General features: G+C 43.7%; 1 pseudogene; it reads left to right on the top strand.

Moving 5' to 3' along the window:
* Positions 1–2858: 2858 nt before the first annotated feature.
* On the top strand, positions 2859–3755 carry LOC121449949 (annotated as a pseudogene).
* Positions 3756–16973: the final 13218 nt, after the last annotated feature.

Raw genomic sequence — 16973 nt, 5'->3', positions numbered from 1 at the left:
ATAATGCACACCTGAATCCTCAATGGGTCAAGGAAGAAATAAAGGGAGAAATTAAAGACTTCGTAAAATTCAGTGAAAATGACCACACAACATACCCAGAATTATGGGACACATGAAAGCAGTGTTAACAGGAAAGTTCATAGCTAAGAAGATGAAAAAAATCTCACACTAGCAAATTAACAGAACACTCGAAAACTTTAGAACAAAAAGAAGCAAACTCACCTAAGAGAACTAGATGGCAGGAAGCAATCAAATTGATTGTAGAAATTGACAAAATACAATATCCCTTCATGATAAAGGTCTTGGAGAGAGAAGGATAAAAGGAACATTCCTAAACACAATAAAGGCAATATTCAGAAAGCCAACAACCAACATCAAACTACATGGAACTTCTCTTACTCATAAATACCTTCAGTAATGTAGCAGGATACAGCTTAACTCTATTTGACAAGAACTTTAAGTCTTTGAACAAAGAAATTGAGGAGGACACCAGAAAAATGAAAGGATCTCCCATGCTCTTAGATTGGCAGGATCAATGTAATAAAATCGGCAATTCTACCAAAGGCAATCTATAGATTCAATGTAATCCCCATCAGAATCCCAACAAAATTCTTCATAGACCTTGAGGGAACAATAATCAACTTCATATGGAAAAACAGAAAACCCCAGATAGCCAAAACAATCCTATACAATAAAGGAACTTGCAAAGACATTACCATCCCTCACTTCAAATTTGATTACAGAGCTCCAGTAATATATACAGCTTGGCATAAAAAAACAAAGATGTTGACCAAGAATCGAAGACCCGGATATTAATTCACCAATCTATGAACACCTGATTTTTGACAAAGGATCTAAAATTTATACAATGGAAGAAAGAAAGCATCTTTAAGGAATGGTGCTGGCATAACTGGATGTCAAACAATAGAAGAATGAAAATAGATCCATATCTATCACCATGCACAAAACTCAAGTCCAAATGGATTTAAGACCTTAATATTAATCCAACCACCCTGAACCTAATAGAAGAGAAAGTGGGAAGTAAACTGCAACACATGGGCACAGGAGACCACTTCCTATGTATAACCCCAGTAGCACAGACAATAAGAGCAACAATGAATAAATGGGACCTCCTGAAACTGAGAAGCTACTGTAAAGAAAGGACACCATCATTAAGACAAAAAAAGCAACCTATTGAATGGGAGATTCAATACCCAACAATACCACTCTTGGGAATATACCCAAGAGATGACCAATCATACTACAAAAGCAGTTGTTCAACTATGTTCATAGCAGCATTATTTGTAATAGCCAGAACCTGGAAACAACCTAGATGCCCCTCAATGGAAGAATGGATAAAGAAAGGTGTGGCACATCTACACATTAGAGTACTACTCAGCAGTAAAAAACAATGACATCTTGAATTTTGCATGCAAACGGATGGAAATAGAAAACACTATCCTGAGTGAGATAACCCAGACCAAAATTATGAATATGTTATATACTCACTCATTAGTGGAGTCTAGTCATAAACAAAGGACATTGAGCCTATATTTTGTGATTCTAGAGAAGCTATGTAATAAGGTGAACCCAAATAAAAACAAATATACGTCCTCCTAAAATTGTAAGCAGATAAGATCACCAGGCAAACGTTGGGAGCATGTAAACCAGAGTGGTGTGGGGTGAAGGGGAGATGGGGAGAGAGAAGGAAGAAGGGGAGTGTTGGGGAGAGCTTGGGGGAGTGAGATGGTCGAGATGGAGGAAGGACAGATAAGGGAGTAGGAAAGAAGATATCTTACTTAAGGGAGCTATTTTGGGGTTGGCACAAGACTTGGCTCTAGAGAGGTTCTCAGGTATCCATGGGGATGTCCCCAGCTAGGTCCTTGGGCAGCTGAGGAGAGGGCGCCTGAATTGGCCTTGTCCTATTTTCACACTGATGAATATCTTGAATATCACCATAGAATCTCCATCCATCAATGGATGCAGATAGAGACAGAGACCCACATTGGAGCACTGGACTGAGCCCCCAAGGTCTAGTTGAAGAGCAGAAGGAAGGAGAAGCTGAGCAAGGAAGTCAGGATCACAAGGGGTTGGACCGCCCAATGAGACAGTGTGCCTGATCTAATGGGAGCTCACCAAAGCCATCTGGACTGGGACTGAACGATCATGTGATCAAACTGGACTCTCTGAATGTGGCTGACAATGGGGGATGACTGAGAAGGCAATGGTAATGGCACTGGGATTTGTCTCTACTGCATGTACTGGCCTTTTGGGATTGTATTCTATTTGGATGCATACCTTCCTAAGTTTGGATGGAGGCAGGAGGGCATTGGACTTCACACTCTTACAATTGGAGGGGAGGGGAAGAGGGTGAGTTGGGGAGTGGGAGGGAAGTGGGAGGAGGGGAGGAAGTGGAAATTTTGAATGGTATTATTTATAAAGTAATAAAATTTAATCTGCTGAAAAACAAAACAAATCAAACCTCAACAAATACAAAAAAATTGGAATATACCAATGTACCTTATCAAATTACCATGGTTTAAACCTAGAAGTCAACAGCAATACTAATTCCAGAAACCCACAAACACATGGAAATGAAACAATATTCACCGGAATCATCAATGTGTCAAGGAAGAAATCAAGGGAGAAATTAAAACTTCCTAAAATTCAATAAAAATGACCACACAACACACCCAAATTTATGGGACACAATGAGAGCAGTGTCAAGGAAAGTTCATAGCACTAAATGCCTACATAAAGAAGCTGGAGAAATCCCTCCCTAGTGAATTAACAGAACATTTGAAAACTCAATTTTATTATGTGCATATGTGCTGGGTAGGGGTGGCGAATATGCACACATGAGTGCAGGAGCCTTTAGAGATCAGAAATCTCACATCCTTCTGGATCTGGAGGTACAGGCTGCTGTGAGCTACGTCATAGGGGTCCTGGAAACCAAACTGGAGTTCTCTGGAAGAGCAGTTCGTACCTGTACATTTAATGGCTAAGCCATCTCTTCAGTCCCGTCTCAGTTTTTAACGATAAAATATGTACCTAATTCGATCTATCAGATACAAAACACAAATACTCACATTCTGTTGCTGCATAATAAATTACCATATTTAGGGAAGTGACCCTTCTTGAGCTGCCGGAGAGTTGTTAAGTCAGGGAGAGCGGCCGGCAGAGCTTTGCAGAGACACTCTCGATTCTCACAGCTTAGCAGGGATTTAACCCTTGCCCTGTTGAGCAAAAGAGCAAAGACCAAGACCACCAAGAAGCCTCCTAAGCAGGTAACATTCAACGTGTTCGTCGTGTTTGACCAGTCCCAGATCCAAGAATCCAAAGAGGCCTTCAACATGATCGACCAGAACCGGGATGGCTTCATCCACAAGGAGGAGTTGCTTGACATGCTCGCTTCAATGGGAAATAATCCAATGATGAATATCTGGATGCCATGATGAATGAGGCCCCAGGCCCCATCATTTTCACCATGTTCCTCACGTGTTTGGTGAGAAGTTGAATGGCACGGGTCCTGATGATATCATTAGAAACGTCTTCACTTGATTGGATGAGGAAGCTACTGATACTACACAGGAGGATTGCTGAGGGAGCTGCTGACAACCATGGGTGATTGGCTCATACACAGATGGAGAGGTGGATGAGCTGTACATAAAGGGTCACCACCGACCAAGAGGGGAATTTCAACTACTGAGTTCACATGCATCCTCAAGCATGGAGCAAAAGCCAAAGATGGCTGAAGAACTTCAAATTCCAGCCAGATGTTCCCTGTTGCCACTTGGGGAATTTCTGAGATTTTTCTCCTAGCACCCATAGCATGCTCTAGTTTACTGCTTTTTGATTTTCTTGTTTCGTATTTATATAATCTCACCCTCTTTAGGACACATGTACCTTTGTAATCAAACTGGAAATGGGACTTGGTGTCATTATCCGACTAGAACATAAGGTGGTTTAACTTACAGGGAGTTTTGTTCCTTCTGTGCAATAACTGCAGCCCACACAGAGTCAATCTATTTTTTCAGAGAAAGTTATCCACTCAATTTTTTTCTTAATGATAATTAAACTTTCTGAAAAAATGATCATATTTAGGCCAAAGTCTCCTTTTATTTTTTAGAGACTGGGTGTGGAAGAGAACTACTCTCTCTCTTCTCTCTTCTCTCTTCTCTCCTCTCTCTCTCTCTCTCTCTCTCTCTCTCTCTCTCTCTCTCTCTCTCTGTGTGTGTGTGTGTGTGTGTGTGTGTAGGTGAACTCATTTATGTGTATGGAGTCCAGAGATTGACCTGGGTGTCTAACAACACCTTAAATTTTTAAAAAATTTATTTTATTTGTCTGTGCGTACATGTTTTCCCAGCATGTCTGCATGTGTATCACGTGCATACCTGGTGCTTACAGAGGTCAGAAGAGGGCATCATATCTCTGAAACTGGAGAGATAGATGGTTATAAGCCACCATGTAGGACCTGGGAGCCAAACCTGGGACCTCAGCCAGGTAAAGTAATAAATACTTTGCACCACAGAGCCATCTCTCCAGCTCCTCCACCTTATTTTTTGAGACAGGGTCTTTCAGTGAACCCAGAGGTCACTGTTTTAGTCAGATTGTCTGACCAGTGGGTCCCTCAGATATGCCTGTCTCTGACTCCCCTCCTCCTGCCAGGGTTACAGGTGCATGGGATCTGAACTCTGCTTGAACGCGCGCGCGCACGCACACACACACACACACACACACACACACCATACCAACACATTGCAGAAAAAGAAGAAGTAAGACAAGAAGGACTCCTTTCCTGTCACCCTGTGAAAAGATCTGACAAATATTCCCTGTAAGGAAGATCAAGACACTGTTCACAGCAAGCATTTAAACTAATCCTGAAAAACTAAAGTTGTAAGAGGTTGAAAGACATCCTGGGGGCAGGGCACTCACTTAGCCCAAGACTTAGTTTGGCCCCAATCACTGCAACAAACACAGTAAGATGAGCTTGGTGATAGCTCAGTGAGTGAGTACCACTTGCCATGTGAGCACGGGGACCCGAGTTTGTTCCCATGTCAAAAGTTGGACATCACTGACTGTGATACCACTGCTGGGAGAGGTAGAGACAGGAGAATTGCAGGTCTCACTAATAAGTCAGTCTAGGGGAACAGGCTAGTTCTAAGTTCAAGGAGAGATCCTGTCTTAATAAATAAAGGAAGAGAGATGGATAAAGGGAGGGAGGAATGAAGGGAGGAAGGAAGGGAAAAAAGAAGGAAGGATGGAAGGAAGGAGAGGAGGTCTCTGTGCGTTCAAGCCCTGCCTGGTCTATGGAGTGAGTTCCAAGCCAACTAGTGAGCTCCTGTCTCAAAAAGAAAAGGTGAGAGTAGAAAGTGATAGCTCAGTGGCTAAGAGCCCTGGCTGCTCTCTTAGAGGACCTGGATGGGTTCAGTTCTCAACACCACATGAAGCTTAAAATTGTCTGTAACTACAGTTCTAAGGGATCTGACACCCAATCCTGAACTCCGCAGGCATTGAGAACATGCAGGATATACATATGTCCACGCAAGTAAAACACCCATGTGTGTAAATAACAGATAAAATCTTTAAAAAAAATCCTGATTTGGTAGGGGAACACAAAGAGGAAGTAGAAATAAGGAAACAATCTTGGCCTGAATCAGTGACTGGTGAAGCGAGCAATGAGTAAATGTAACATCATTTAGAACTACTTGAAGTTTTCCAGACAGTTGTAAGTCCCTGCTCTCTAGAAGCTGACAAAGCAGTCAGACCTCCCAACAAACAAAAGTACTACACTATACAAGCCTCCAGGACAGCAAGTGACCTGGGACAGATGGAGTGGAAGGCATCACTGCAGTCCCCTTTGACCAGGTGAAGAGAGTAGAAAGTGATGGCTCCCAGACATCCCAGGCCAAAGTGCAGGCAGGCGGGGCAGAAATTGCACCACTCCGCCCTTTGCATGACTTATTTGCAGCCACACTGATGACATGCACAAGTCACAGAGTCCAGACACCTGTGCTGGTTTCCTGCTCCCAAGTCCCAGCTGCTGGGAGCCCTCAACCAGGTTCTGTACATCTCTGCTCCTCGGACTCTCTATATGAAGCAGGAACTGTAGCAGTCTATACTTAAGGTAGATGGTGTCAAACATCAAGAAGTTAATCATTGTGCAAATGCTTAGAAGACAGTTTGTGGATAATAAGTGTTACCTATCACCGATGCAACTGTCATCTCTACCCAGAATAATGCCACATGTTTTGAAAACCTCAACTCACTTATTTGTAACATATTTTCTTTGTTAGACTAAAAACTTGTAGAAGCTACATTTTTTAAGCAAGACTATCAAAGGGGGAAAGGGTACATGTCACAGCGCACAAATGGAGATTAGAGAACATCTTTGGTTTTCTCTTTTTACCTTTACATGGATCTGGGACATCACAATCAGGCCACCAGGCTTACATGACGAGAATCTTTACCCACTCAGCCATCTGGTCAACCCTGTAGAGACTATATTTAATTTGTCTCTATATTCCCAGAACCTGGCCCAAGTGCATACCCATAATAGGCCCTGATGGCAACTCTCTTTCCAGGGGCAAGTGAGGGACCGCCAACAGCTGAGTGAAAACCTCTTTAAGAGAGTAAGTAGCTAAAGCAATCCTAAGCCCATAGGCATCACATGGCTTGATCTCAAACTATGCAACAGAGCCAGAGTAGCAAAATAATGGCACTGAAGTGAAATAAATAAATCAAACACTAGATCTAGATATGAATGGACACAGCTATAGCTGCCTCATTTCTGACAAAGGTGTTCAAAGCATTCATTAGACAGGGCATGGTAATACACACCTCTAATCTTAGTACTTACAATGCAGAGGCAGATAAATTCTTTTTTAGCTCAAGGTGAGCCTGGTCTACACAGCAAGCTCCAGGCCAACCGGAACTGTATTACATAGAGACCCCGTCTCAAAACCGTAACAATAACAACAAGCATACATTAGGAGAAAAAACTCTCCCACAAATGGTGCTTTGGATCGTCTCAAGGAAAAGAAGGAAACTTGATCTGTATCTCCCACCCCACACATGACCCAATTCCAGATGAAGCACAGACTGTAATGTAAGACCTGAAACTATGAAACTTTAAGAAAAGACAAGCAAAACAATTCACAATCTAGCATCTGGGACTGGTGACTCTAAGTAGAATGCTTGCATTCATGAAACCCTAGGCTCAGTCCTCAACACTGCAAATATTTTAACACTATCAATTCAGCTCATGTTGTAAACAAACCATCTCAATACAGAACACAGGCTAGCTTGGAACTACAGATCCTCCTTCCTCTGCCTTCAGAGTGCTGTGACAGTAGACCTGCCACCCCCCCTCTCATCTAGGCCCCAAGCTCTCCAGTGCTATTGCTGTGGCAGTGTTTCTCTGGTACCGTTTAGGAGAGTCTATGACTTCACAGGTTGGGCAGAAATGATCCATCAAAGCAGTAAGGACACAGGGTGCTGACCTGCCATACCATAAGCTTCAGAGGAAGAGCAAAAGGATGGAACCGAAAAAACTGCACCATGCCACAGCTGGAATTGAAAAGCCAGATGGAATTGAAAAGAAGCTGGGGAGCCAGTTGTTATCCAGAGCCAAAATTGTGAAAACCCGTGAAAACAGCAGCACCCAAGGCCTATAGCAGAATGTCTTCCAGAAACAGGCGGGATGCAAATCAGTGCGAACACTCAGGGGTCATGGACGAGGACTGGAAGTGGAGTATTATGGCCTAGCTGTATCTGGTCAGATGACCCAGAAACCAAAGAGGCCAGGGGCCCATTCTAAGCAGTGGTCATGACAAGAGAATAGAAAAAAGAAAGAGAAGAATGAAAAAAAAAGAGATAAAGAAACTGGGAGACCCTGGGCCTTCAGTCGAATGCATTGTATGGGGAGTGTGCAGTGCTAACTTGTGGGCAGACTGGGTCAGTCTAAACACAATTCCAGTTAAGGAAAGCAACTGTAGCAGAATGGGGAAACTCACCAATTGAAGTCAACCCAGGTCAGGATACTGACCCTGGGAGTTTCGGGCAGGAGCGCCTATCTGAGTCACGGAACCAATTTTATGATTTTATTAAAAATGCTGGCGGGTCCCCAGTGGGCCATGTGGCAGCAGGCAGCAGGCTCTGGATGCAGCCAGTCCCACTGGGAACACTCAGTCCCAGACAGAGACAGCTGCTGGTTCCTGGAGGTCCCTCCCAGTAAGTTTCCCAGTGGCGTGCGGCTGAGCAGGCTAGTCCCACCACATGGGCGGGTGTGAGCAGGCGGTGGGTAGAAGGCACATAAACACACCGTACTGAATAGAATTATGTATTTATTACTTAGAGAAAAGAGAAAGGATTAGATATTTATTACTTAAAGGAGAGAGAGTGTATGGGGGAAAGAGGAGAAGAGAAGAAGAGGAGGAAAGCAACGGAGATGAGGAGAAGTGGAGAGACATGCGCATGCGAAGAGGGAACAGTAAGACATCCAAGATGGTGGGAAAGAGGGAGCAGGGGTTACCGGGAGTGGGCATGGCTTGCCTCTTAGGAGACAAAAACCATAACATTCCCATCTCTTTTTTATAATAAAAAGCAGAAGATTAGACACCACAATTCGATGGAAATGACAGAGAACTTACTTGGTTGGCACCCAGAGCTACTCGTTTTGGGTCCTCCATGGTCGCTGAAGGTTGTACTTGACCTTTGTTCTTTAGCCCATGGCCTGTCAGGCTCCCGAAGACCCTGTGGGCTAAGAAATCTGTAGGAAGACAGGCCTACCTTGATCTGAGCAGCTAGACTGTTGATTCCAGTGATTCTGTCCACGTCTTGAGGTGTTTAGTTTAGATGAAAGGGATTTTTGCCCAATGGTCAGTGCTCCGCAGTCAAAGTAAACTGCAGAAGGACATTGCTCTGTGTGCCCAGTTTATTCTGTCTTCTTTGGAGGAAGCAGAGAGCTGTTTCTAGGAGCCTACCTGTCTCTTTTTGTTATGAAATGTTTTTAATAATTGAATATTTATATATCACATTCTCCAGATCTCTGAGCAGTTGAGGGCTGTTTATGAGGTATAGGTGCAGTATAGAATCTGTCTGGAAGGTTGGGTCTGAGCTTGACTGTACTGGCTCTTAACAGGTAAGATTTACACTCGTAAAAAGGGCAGAAATAAGAAAAAACTGCTTGTAATATTAGGTTAATGACAGAACTGACAATAGTGGAGAACAGCTTAATATATTTCTTTTCTTTTCTTTTTTTTGTCTTTTTTTAATTTTTTTCACTCTTTTTTAAATTTATTTAATTATTAAAGATTTCTGTCTCTTCCCCACCACCGCCTCCCATTTCCCTCCCCCTCCCCCAATTAAGTCCCCCCCCCCCCAGACCGAAAAGCAATCAGGGTTCCCTGTCCTGTGGGAAGTCCAAGGAACCCCCACCTCCATCCAGGTCTAGTAAGTTGAGCATCCAAACTGCCTAGGCTTCCACAAAGCCAGTGCATGCAGTAGGATCAAAAATCCATTGCCATTGTTCTTGAGTTCTCAGTAGTCCTCATTGTCCGCTATGTTCAGAGAGTCCGGTTTTATCCCAGGCTTTTCCAGACCCAGGCCAGCTGGTCTTGGTGAGGTTCCCAGTAGAACATCCCCAATGTCTCAGTGTGTGGGTACACCCCTCACGGTCCTGAGTTCCTTGCTCATGCTCTCTCTCCTTCTGCTCCTGATTTGGACCTTGAGATTTCAGTCCTGTGCTCCAATGTGGGTCTCTGTCTCTGTCTCCTTTCATCGCTTGCTGAAGGTTAATATTCAGGAGGATGCCTATATGTTTTTCTTTGGGTTCTCCTTATTTAGCTTCTCTAGGATCAGTAAATGGTCCTAAGAAAAAAGCAGGTGTGGCCATATTAATTTCTAACAAAACTGACTTCAAACTAAAATCAATCAGAAGAGATCGAGATGGACACTTTATACTCATAACAGGAACAATTTGTCAGGGTGACGTCTCAATCCTGAATATTTACGCCCCTAATATAAAAGCACCCACGTATGTAAAAGAAATATTACTAAAGCTTAATATATTTTTAAGAGGCTTAAAATTACATACCAGTTTAACATATGAGTCTTATGATTTTATAGTCAGAAATGATATGAAATGAACAATTATTATACATAGAAAGAGTGAACAGGAATTGGGCAACATGGGTGCTTTTGATGGGCCCTATCAAAGGCATGCCACTGCTCAAAACACATGTAACAGAGTTAACAAGAGAATTTTAGTGAAAACCGGGGGACAAGGCAAGACATACATTAAAAAAAACTGGGAGAACTTGGTCACCTGATCTGGCTCTCAGCCAAGATGTTGGCAGAGTCACCTATGTAATAAAGTTAATACTGGGTAACCCGGCAGGTAATACCTCAGTAAGATGGCAGAATTTGGTTACCTGACCTCGCCCTCAGTCAAGATGGTGATAAAGTCACCTGACCCCAGTCAAAATGGTGGCACCCAAGTGTTATATGAAAAAGTTACAATTTTTGAGCTGTAAGGATTTTAAGCTTAATGAGAGGGACCTAAAGGCGGGATCTGCCCTGTTGCTGAGCCACCATGCCATACCATAAGCCACAGAGGTGGGTCAAAAGGCTGGAACTGAAAGAACTGTACCATGTCACAGCTGGAATTGAAAAGCTGGCTGGAATGGAAAAGAAGCTGGGGAGCCAGTTGCTATCCAGAGCCAAAATCATGAAAACCCATGAAAACAGCAGCACCCAAGGCCTATAGCAGAACATCTTTCAGGAATAGGTGGGATGCAAATCAGCAAGAACACTCAGGGGTCATGGACAAGGACCAGGAGTGGAGTGTTATGGCCTAGCTGGATCTGGTCAGATGACCCAGAAACCAGAGAGGCCAGGGGCCTGCTCTAAGCGGTAGTTATGATGAGAGAATAGAAAAAAGAAAGTGAAGAAATGAAAAAAAAGAGATAAACTGGGAGACCCTGGGCCTTCAGTCAAATGCACTGTACGGGGAGTGTGCAGTGCTAACTTGTGGACGGACTGGGTCAGTCTAAACATGATTCCGGTAAAGGAAAGCAACCGTAGCAGAACGGGGAGACTCACCAATTGAAGTCAACCTGGTTCAGGATCTGACCCTGGGAGTTTCTGGCAGGAGCACCTATCCGAGTCACGGCACCAATTTTATGATTTTATTAAAAATGCTGGTAGGTCCCCAGCGGGCCATGTGGCAGCAGGCAGCAGGCTCTGGATGCAGACAGTCCCAGACAGAGACAGCTGCCTGTTCCCAGAGACAGAGACAGCTACTGGTTCCCAGAGGTAATTTCTTGTGCAGTTTCTCAGCAGCGAGCGGCTGAACAGGCTGGTCAAGCCACACGAGTGGGTGTGAGCAGGTGGCAGGTAGAAGGCATATAAAAACATCATATAGAATAGAATTTGATGTTTATTACTTAGAGGAAAGAGAAAGGATTAGATATTTATTACTTAGAGGAAAGAGATAGAATTGGGTATTTATTATTTAGAGGAGAGAGAGTGTGTGGAGGAAGGAGTAGAAGAGAAGAAGAGGAGGATAACCACAGAGAAGAGGCGAAGTGGGGAGACACGCTTGCGGAGAGGTAATAGTAAGAGATCCAAGATGGCGGGGAAGGGGGAGCAGGGGTCGCCGGGAGTGGGTGTGGCTTGCCTCTTAAAGAGAGAAAAACCATAGGAACTTGCATGAAAGAAGAGGTGTTGGAAAGATGGAGAAGTGGGGTGGATTTTTTTTTGTTTTTAATTAATTATTTGAGGGGTCATTTGTGGTGATGCTGCAGGGTAAGGGAAGGATATGGAAGGACTGGGAAGTGACAGGGATGGGGGCATGATGTGAAGTCCCCAGAGTATCAGTAAAGAATTACACTTTAAATAACAACAACAACAACAACAAACAAACAAAAGAGCCCACAGTTTAGACAACCCCAGAGAACATCTCTGATATATGTACGTCAGTCTCCACACTGTAGTTCCACCATCTTAGAAAAGATGCTTGAGAACAAAGGCAAACATTAAAGTGTAGTTTAGTCTGTGTCCTTCAGGGTGAAATAATACAATTAAGCTATAATTTGGAAAAAATATCAACAAAATCAAAATATATCTGTGTCTCCTGTGTTGGGGGAGTAGAACCAATGTCTCCTGTTTTACAATTTTCCATAACAAACAACCTGGGAAATCACACTTTTTCTTGAGCATATGCCTTCTGTGGAGTTTGGGTTTACAGGGTGCCCTGAGCACTTGGTCAATGTGCACTGAGTGGACTGAGTGGGAGGAGTGAGCTCCTATCTCCTCCTTGAGCTTAGAGTAAAGAGGCTCCATTTGCAAGACTCGAATGATAATGTTAAGTTGGAAGTGAAGCCCCCACCCCCCAGGCTGGAGAGTTCTATTGGTCTGGACTCCAAATCCTAGCATGCCAGGTCCTGACCACTCCCATAGCGTATTTAAGATAGTTCCCAAAGGAGAAACATGTGGTCTCTTTTACTTCCCCCCACACCCCGTTCCCTCTCAGGGCCACCCAAGTTCGCAGGAATCCCATTAAACCTGGACATTTCTTAATTTGGTTTGTTGTGATTTGGCTTGATTGGGATTTTTGCATTGGCAGAAAGCTCGCGTTAGGAGGTTCCACTGGGTAGGGCAGCCTTTCTGTGTTACCCTAGGCCATGCATCAAAAGCCCCCTAGTCTACAATCTGAGCTCTATATACCACACTAAAACCGGCTCCTGGGCTACAGCGGCTGCATTTTGGTGAGTCCCTTTTTTCTTGTCTATGCTATAGGGTTTTGGGGGGACCTATTCGAGCTTATTTTTGTCAATTATCAGACTCTTATTGAAGCTGCGAGCTCAGGCCAAGAGTTTAATCTCAGCAGCAGCCAAACTGGCAAGACCGGGTTTGGTTGAGGTGGGATTTGTTGCTTTGGGACTCCTAGCATTCAATTTCCACAACTCTGTTGGGCCTAAGAGCTATTTTACCAGATGCACTGTAATAGACTTAAGCCACTTGGTTGGGCATAGACTTTAAAATTGGCACTTGCAGTTCAAAGCCAGATCCGCTGTTGCCCCTAGGATGCCTCTTACAAAATGTTTACAAATTGAGACTGCCTGATAATGAAAGACCCCCGGTTGTTTCAGTACAGAGTGCTCAGCCCCTTTGTCCACTAGAAAATCCATAGGGGTTCCCTCCATAGTCAATGATACCCTAGGCATGGGGGAGGGGGTCCAAGCCCCATCCCGTCTAATCATCTTCTTCTAGGGCCAGTATCTTAGAGGCCCTTCCTTTCTTCTTTGGACATTCTCTTGCCCAATACAATTTTTCTTTGCAATAGGCACATCAGTCTTTGTCCAAGGGGTCCCTTTGTCCGTCTTCTCTCATCTTTGGTCGTCTGTTGCTAAGGTTCTATCTGTCTAGGTCCTGTCTTCCCTTTCTCTCCTACTACTGTGGCCAAAATTCTATCAAATGTCTCTCTTGTCTATGATCCCTCTGGTCCTCTCTTTCTTCTGCCTCTTTCCTCTCTCTCTCTCTCTCTCTCTCTCTCTCTCTCTCTCTCTCTTGCTTCTCTTCCTTAGTCTCTCACTTATGAAACACTTTCTCTGCCTTCTTAACCAAATCCTGCATGATATAATCCTGCAACCCTTCTAACCATTGTAACTTTTCTTAATATCTGATGCTGACTGTCCTATGAAGGCCATAGCTACCGCTGACCCTCAGAGGTTGGGTCAAATGGAGTATAATGCCTGTCAGCCTTAAGAAACACAGATGGCAGAGCCCTGCAGTGATTGACTGTAGGCTGCTCCCTACCTGCTTTAAGTTTGACCTTGAAAATAAACACAGAGAAGTAGATAAGGCCCATATCTGTTTACACATTTTTTTTAACAGAATCTCTCTTGCTTTTTAGACAACATACCAAAAACTTTCTTGCTTTTTAGACAACATACTAAAAAAATCACTCTTGCCTTTTAGACAACATAAAAACTCTTACCAAAGTCTTTTTTGTTCGTTTTTCTTAGTGGGAATGTATGGCTACATTTTAAACAAGAACAGCATATAAGATCCTGTGCCAGGGTTAAACATTTGAGACCAACAATAGGTTTTTTTTTTAACATCAACAAACAATAATTTGTAAACAAGAACAACACATAAAATCCTGTACCAGTGTGAAACATTTTGAGAACAGCAATAGGTTTTTTTTTTTAAACAATAACCAACAATGATTTGTAACCAGCCCCTATAAATGATGACAGATACTTATAAAGCATAGGATCTGAAAGAGTTCTTCACCTGTGGAACCAAGCCTTGGTCAGCTTTGACCGAAGGTTTGAGGCATGCAGCTCCCAGGGCAGGTAGAGGGAACTTGTCCATCAGCATGAGGGGGCAGGGTGGTATACAGCACTGGGGAAAAAAGATTGTTAACCTCTTTAGGCCATAGTGATTACCTTCAGATTTTTTGTTTAGTGTTTGAAATCCTATTGGGGTATATCTGCCTTCTACAACTGTGTCTGCCAGGCTCAATACCTTTTAACAGCAAAGCTGAATAGCCCAGCCATCCATATAAGCATGCTGCCCCACAGCCATGTGCTTGGGGCCGAGGCTGACTTTTTTTTTTTTTAATGAAATATACCCCTATGCTTATGGCCCTATCTCTAAAATCTTGTAAGTGTTCACAATATCAAAGTTAAAGAAGTCATGATTTGAGTACGTCAGCATCAGTCTAAGTCAGGACAAAAGCACAACACACATTTGACAGACATACAGGACAAAGGCACCAAACAAACCAAAGATTTCAAGCTGTTTCGCGGGTGTGACCCACCCCACTTTCAAAATGAGTCTGCTATCCATGCATGTCTCTACAGAGAACTGACCTCAGCACTCATGTGTCATACCACAGAACTGAGAAACGGCACTCGCGTATCTCACCAGAGAACTGAACACACTATCTGCGTGAAAGACAAAACAGAGACCGAAGTTATACAGACAAAGGCTAACAAAACTTAGAAAGACACAAACACTGATCCAGGGTCAACGTCACAGTTTGTCCCAATCGTCAAAGTTATAAATAAGACAAAACAAAAGACTGAAGACACACAAGACACGCAAACAAATGTCTGTCTCCACCTAGACAGACAAAACCATTCCAGAAATACAGACGGCTGAGAGGACATAGTTCCTCCAAACCAGGAGAACTTCCATATCCTCACCAGCACCCAGAAGGGAATCTCCCAGGCATCCCTGGGTCCCTTCTCACCTCCTGGGACGTCTCCCAGGGGGCAGTTGGTGATCTAGCATGTCTGCTGATCACTCCCTCTGTGTCCTCCCGACACACGAGCAACTGCAAAACCGAAAATACAGAAACTGAACCTGAACTTGAATTTCTTGGTGTTTGCAGCGTCTAACCAGAGTGTCAGTCATTTCAGTCATGGCAAGTTCTACATCTGTCACCACAAAGCTAAGACCTTCGCTAACCTCTTTTATTGTTGTGACATTTTCCCTATTAAAAAAAATCCAGCCTGGAGACACGGCTCCATGGATAAGGGCACAGGCTGCCAGAGTGTGCACGTTCAATACCAACACTCACAGAGTAGCTCACAACTGTCTGTAACTTTAGTTCCAGGGGATCTGATGCCCTCTTCTGGCCTCTGCGGGCACCAGGCACACAAGGGGTACCCAGACACACATGCAGAAAAATACTCATACACATAACAAAATAAAATAAATATTCACTCACAAAAACACATATATGATAACACAAAACGCTGTCACCAGGTCATTACTTCCTTTCTTTGCAAACAAGGAGCCGGCAGCTGTGTGAAACAGCAGGTCACCTCTTAACCCCATGTGATGCTACTGTGCCAAAGAGCAAAACAATCCAACGTCCCCTTGTGCAAATTGATGCAGTCATTCTCTAAAGCTCGTGGGAGTCCCTCAGAACATTAGAAATGCCATGTGACACAGGTATTTCACTGGGCATATACCCAGAGATCCTGTACCCGCAATAGAGATATTTGTACCCTCATGAATACTGCTGCTCTATTCAATATTCAAGAAGATGGAGCCAATCTAGATGTCAATCAACAGATAAATGCATAATGCCAGTCTAGTGCATATACCAAATGAAATATTATTCATCTCTAGGGAAAAATGAAACCACAAAATTTAAGGAAAGTTGGTAGACTTAGAATGTAAAATTAAGTGAGATCACTCAATATCAGGAAAAAAAAAACCTTCTTTTTTTTTTTTTTTTTTTCGAGACATGGTTTCTTTGCAGCTTTGGTGCCCGTCCCGCAACTAGCTCTTGTAGACCAGGCTGGCCTCGATCTCACAGAGATCTGTTGAAGTAGGAGCGGCGGGGCTGTATCTCCGGCACCCGGCCGCCCACATGGCTTGCTTAGCTTATGCCTCAAAATAATTACACGGAAACTGTATTCTTTTAAACACCGCTTGGCCCATTTCTATCTAGCCTCTTCTACGCTAATTCTCGCACCTGGACTAGCCCATTTCTAGTGTAGCCCATGAGGTGGCTTACCCGGGAGATTCTAGCCTAAGTCCATCCTGGGTCGGAGCTGAACCGCGTCTGCCAGGGAGAGCGGAGCATGGCGTCTCTGTCTGAGGCGTCTTACCTCACTTCCTCTTCCGCCCAGCCTTCTGTTCTGTTTACTCCACCCACCTATGTTCTAAGCTATGAGCCCAAGCAGTTTGTTTATTACTTAACCAATGAAATCAACTGATTGATATGACACTCCCACATCAGAGATCCACCTGCCTCTGCCTCCCAAGTGCTGGGATTAAAGACGTGTGCCACCACCGCCCGGACCCCATGTTCTTTCTTGTATGTGGATCCTAGCCTATGATGTATGCATGTACACAGTAATTAAATATGCTGAGGTACAGTGCAACATTGAGGAAGGAGAACATGAAATTTTAAAGAGACAAAACACTCCCTGATGAGTTCACAT

The sequence above is a fragment of the Microtus oregoni genome, unplaced genomic scaffold, assembly GCF_018167655.1.
Source record: "Microtus oregoni isolate MIOR12 unplaced genomic scaffold, Mior012 000006F_ref0000085, whole genome shotgun sequence".
NCBI lineage: Eukaryota > Metazoa > Chordata > Mammalia > Rodentia > Cricetidae > Microtus > Microtus oregoni.
Note: the sequence above shows the minus strand (reverse complement) of the source record. Positions and strands in the feature narration are given on the sequence as shown.